Source organism: Sinocyclocheilus rhinocerous, unplaced genomic scaffold (assembly GCF_001515625.1).
Source record: "Sinocyclocheilus rhinocerous isolate Xijiao unplaced genomic scaffold, SAMN03320098_v1.1 scaffold1351, whole genome shotgun sequence".
NCBI classification, from domain to species: domain Eukaryota; kingdom Metazoa; phylum Chordata; class Actinopteri; order Cypriniformes; family Cyprinidae; genus Sinocyclocheilus; species Sinocyclocheilus rhinocerous.
The window spans coordinates 359259-364706 of record NW_015654494.1 but is presented as its reverse complement, the minus strand read 5'-3'; the positions used below and the strand labels follow the sequence as shown (position 1 = coordinate 364706).

General features: G+C 37.8%; 1 long non-coding RNA gene across 1 annotated transcript in view; it reads right to left on the bottom strand.

The window, feature by feature from the left end:
- The window catches only part of LOC107717166 (uncharacterized), an 87019-nt gene extending 82438 nt beyond the window's left edge, over positions 1-4581 (bottom strand). Inside the window, exon 1 of the long non-coding RNA XR_001637291.1 lies at positions 4548-4581. This is a non-coding gene — a long non-coding RNA (uncharacterized LOC107717166). The remainder of the gene's footprint in view (positions 1-4547) is intronic.
- Positions 4582-5448: the final 867 nt, after the last annotated feature.

Genomic DNA, 5448 nt, shown 5'->3' with positions numbered 1-5448 from the left:
TTCTTTAGATTTATTTTTATTTATTCTTTTTTTTTATTTTTATTGTGTGACCAAAAATGTAATTCCATACCAAACAGTAATTCTTAAGGAACACTAGTATTTTGCATCTTTCTGCAACATTTCAGCACGTCTGGATGAACTATAACACACAAAAACTCCTAAAACCGGCCTAATGTGGTTTACAGATCTTAGCCACCATTCTGGTTCCGGCTAGTCTGGTTTGATGGTTTAAGTAGCCAAACTAATAATTTACTTCCTGCAAGACCATGAAACAACAGGAAGTAGGCGAGCGCTAGTGTGTCCATCCATAAGAGGAAAGTTTGAATAGTTTCTCTGTGCTTTGCTGAGCGTCTGACGCTGCAGAACAGCGCTGCGAGGACGCCGGCAGGTGACGAGGAGAAATCGATCGCCGCCGCTCACAAACACGCTATTAATTTCCGGCCTGCCGTGTTTCTGTCAGGTCGCGAGCGAGACGCGGGAGTTTGTTTCTGACGAGACACTTTTGGCCTCCGTGTGTTCTGCTGACTGCTCGCTTCAGGAGACGGAGAAATAGGCTACTCACCTTGTCTTTCCTTAAGCTGCTCAAGTATCATTTTTAGATCGTTCTGGAAACAATCTGTGCCGTTTGCCTAAAAAAAACCCAGACAGAATGAAACCCAATGATCTGGTAGTTGTTTAACAGTTTTTTTTAAGCATTTACTAAAGAAATTAGACAACAGTTTAACTGCATGAGGTTCAAATTCAGAGTAGCCTACACTTTTTTTAAATTGGATTTATTCACACTTTGAAAAAAAAAAAAAGTGCAAAATTAGGTATAGCTTTAAATGTAATACTTCACACATCATAAAAATGTATAGTAATTTTGCGGTCTTTAAATAGTTAACTACATTATTTAACAAACTAACAATGAAAAACACTTTCTTAATCTTACTAAAGGTTAAAACTAATCAAGGATTTGTTGCCCGGGGTCGTCACATGTGGTTGCCGCAAGCCCGCCGGCTCTGCTCACTCTAGCCCCCGGCCTCTGCTCACTATAGGCCGCCGCCGCCGCTCACTCTAGGCCACCGTGTGTGAGGGTACTTCCTCTGAATGACAGTGAGAAGTGACGGTTGACAGGTGACAGAGGTTGGCACAAAAACTCTGACAGAGATCAAGCGTGACAGAGGCTCATCAGACAGTCTAGCGGGAAGCCGCCAAGCCTCAAACAGCACAGGAGAATACACGGACCGGATGTGCATGTGTGATACGATTATCTCGAGAGACATGGGGTCAACATTTACACCTCAAACTGACGGATCTTAAGTCAAAGTAGACATAAGCTAGCATACTGCAAAGTATATACTGCCTAAGTACTTCAATAAACCTTTCAAATGCTACATTGTCAAATAAAGTAGGTCTAAATCGATTAGTGTGTTCAGCACTAAACTCGTCCACAGATTCTTGATATCATCCTAGAACGAACAGGATCAAAAGTTTTTTGAATTTTCACAAATCATCATCGAAAACATACACACTAAATCTTGTTCTAAATGTATCAATTAACATCCTGTGAAGTCAAAAGCTGAGTGTTTGTAAGAAACAAATGCATCATTAAAAATAACTTCAAACTGTTGCTTCTGGCTAAAATACGGAAACCGGTCTCATGAAAATGCGTATAAATAGTATGCCAAATAAAAACAAAAACTCGTGGTATTGATACACAAAAATTTACTTTGGCGTGCAGTTTTCGCGCGCATTTGATACGCAGTTTTCGAGTACATATGATACGCATCTACCCCACAACCCTAATCCTACCCATTGCATAGCATATACACGCCAGTCAATTTTTGCGTATCAATACTACGAGTTTTTGTTTTTATTTGGCATTTTATTTATATGCACTTTCATGAGATTGGGTTAAAATACGAGTCCATAATCCATAATAACGCTCCTGTTTTGGCATATAAATGGTGCTTGATCGGTGCAGATTTCTCTCCTGATTCAGAACAGACGACTTTTTTACTGGAGGAAGTGGTTTTATGGATTATGGACTCTAATGATGGATGGATGATGGATTTGTTTCTTTTGTGTTCACAAGACATTAACTGATGGACTGGAGTGGTGTGGATTACTTGTGGATTATTGTGATGTTTTTATCAGCTGTTTGGACTCTCATTCTGACGGCACCCATTCACTGCAGAGCATCCATTGGTGAGCAGGTGATGCAATGCTACATTTCTCCAAATCTGATGAACAAACAAACTCATCCTAATCTTGGATGGCCTGAGGGTGAATGTATAGTTTAAATTCAATGTCGTTTTGGATAAAAACATAGCCTAAATATTACATGCCACTCAAAGCAACTTACATTTTATGACATGCAACTACAGATGTACAGATGCACAAAATAACGACAAAACAAATTCGTATAGTTCATCACCGCTCTGAAAACGCAAGTATGCTCAGAAGAAAGCAGAAGTGAAGGGCAGCGGTATAAATAAACGAGGGGATGAGCAATCTTTCTGGGTAGTTATCAATCACTGCTGTGTGCTCACTGAGGCCGGGCCGCACGATGACTCATTGCTGTAGCAGGAGCAGCAGTGTCCATATCCCAGCAGTCAAGGGTCAAACCACACACTCTCACTCGCGCAAACACCCGGCCAGGTCGCGCAGCGCGGTTATTCACGCACACGCTCGGCTGAGCTCTCTGGCTAACAGGAAATGAGGCAGTCAATAGAACGAGGCCCAGGCTGTCGATAGGGACTCTCGGATTTGTGCCTCGCTAAAAAGTCCAGGGCTAATGCTGCGTGCCAGCGCTAACGCAAGGGTGGCGTGACCTCTACCTGCTACACAGAAACCTATTATATATGTGGCTTTAAGTGCACCTGCTCACACTGGATCTCAAGCATGCAAAATTATTCTGGACAGCAGGATATTAGAAAATATCTAATTTTTTTAGAGGGGGGGGGTGTTGCTAAAAAGGAGTTGCAACCAAAAATCAAATGTTCATCTAACTTGGAAAAAAAAAATGCTACACTAACTCTAGAAGAAAAGATTTAACCGTTTTTAGTTAATTAATAAAATCAAAATATTTTCCTCTAGTGAGTGTTGCACCTTCTCTTCAAATTGGAAAAAAAGTAACCAATTCAAAATTATTTAATAAATAAAATAAATAAATTAAAAAGATGCAAATAATTAAATAAAAAAATATTTATATAAATATCTAACGAACACCGAATTAATTTGTGTAAAGCAAACTGTGAAGGATGTTTTCTTATTAGTTGGCTACTCAATCATATACAGCAAAACATAGCACTGAAAACTGAAATTCGCAAAATCATTCACAGAAATGAATCCCACAGTTGTCTTTGCACAGTCTTTGAAATTAACCCACTCCTTTCACCGAAAATGTCCATAAAAATATGAATTTGCAAAGTTTTCCATGTGCACAAAAGCTCTTGAAGGCCGTGTACAACAAAACCAATTAAACCAACCTGTGTTTTCACGAAGCCTAACTGTATAAATCCATACTGATGCTAGATTATTTTAGTACAAATGGAAATGCATTACAAACAACCCAACAGGACAAAAGGTATTCAATGCAAATGTCAAGCCAACTTGCAGTTTCTTAAATACCTGCTGTTGCTTATCGTGTTAATATTCAGTTGGGATATTAAAATCAAATCAAAATGTACAATGAAGAAGCAATTTTATTACAGTAAACTTGCAAAAACAACACATTAAAATACCCAAAACCCAGCAAAAAGTGGCAAACGTTTGCTAAACTCGTCCTTATTAAAAGCGCTGGCTCTTTTAGTTTGAACATTCATTTCTTTTTGCAAATATTTAATTGTCAAGGGTTACACTTCCAACAAGTTACGAATCCAAATTATATTTACCACAAGAAGCAACAGGCCAGTATTTATTCCAGCAGCAACATCAAAAGCCAGTCAAAACAGACCAGCGAAGTAAAATCCCAAAAGTAATTCAACACAGCACTGCAAAAACAAATATTTGCCTTTTTATGCCCTCCTGGAAAAGATCAAACCAGCAAAACTTTGATAAAATTGTCTGTTACATGCTAACTACCTCATAAAACAGTGGTTTATTAATCACCAGTGGTTATTTGTTACCACTCAGAGCAACATCATAATTTAAGCATCAATAATAAAAGCAACACAAAACATACCAGCAAGCAACGTAAAATCCCAAACGCAATTCAATACAGCACTGCAAAAATAAACATTTGCATTGTTTGTGGTAAATAACAAACCAGCAATTAGTAAAGCATCAATACTTTAATAAATGTGTCCATTTAACCAACATTTAAAACAATTACGTTTTATTTGAACAATTTATCAATAATAGATGTTAACATGACACCTGCTACATGCAAACTACCTCACCAAACAGTGGTTTATTATTTACCAATGGTTTATTAATCGCAGTTGGTTTATTTACCACACAATTCAACAATATAGCATTCATTTCAGAAGCAATATTCAAACCAATGCCGCAAAAACACATAACTAGCCAGCATAATATCAAAGAAGCTCAAAATGGCCGACCTGTTTGGTGTGCTAGTCAGGAGGTGCTGATTCTGTTAGATGGGTGTGGCGGGAAATCCTTTTTTTGATTAGTCAAATAGGCTTGATGACATCAAATGTCACATGCATGTGGGAAAAACAGAGTGGTTAACATAAAACCCACAGTTTTACATATGGATTCCTCTTTATTGATGGTTAAGAGTTTTGCTGTTTTGTGCTTTATGCATACTGAAAATAAAGCGAAACAGCGCCAAAAACATTGTCGTTTGGAACCCGTTACTTTTCTCAGCGCTGGGAGGCTTGAACCAATCACATCCGGTTATTGCTGGATTGTTAAATACTCCTGTCAAATGAATGGATAGAATTGTATTTACTCTCGTAATGCTTTGTTATTTACCCAGTTATTTACTTTGTTAAATAGGCTACTATGTTATTTACCCAATACTTTGTTTAACAATAAGATATAAAGAAATTTCATATTTTTTATCGTATTTTAACTTTTATTTAACTATTATAATAAGCTTTCAGGATACTAAAGAATTGTTCTAGAATATATGAAGAGTTTGGCTCCAAATGCGATAAACGCCTTTTTTTTTTATTGAGTTCCCGCCAAATTCAGTATTTTATCTGTTAGGTATTGAAAAGTCAATTTTTAAAATTACGCAAAATGCATATCCACCGTGTTATTCTGTCATGTTTTCTCCCTATCTTTCCAAACCACGACAAACGCCAGTCTCCCTTCTCTGCAGAATGCGATACATCCTCTCAACCAATCACAGCGCACCATTCCATGCATTGTAAACAGTAACTGACAAGCTACGCAATGTCGCATACATAATCGCAGATGAATCACCTTTGATTATGAATGCGATATTGCGTAGCTTTGTCAGTGATCTACGGCTCTGTGTATTAAATGCCGCTC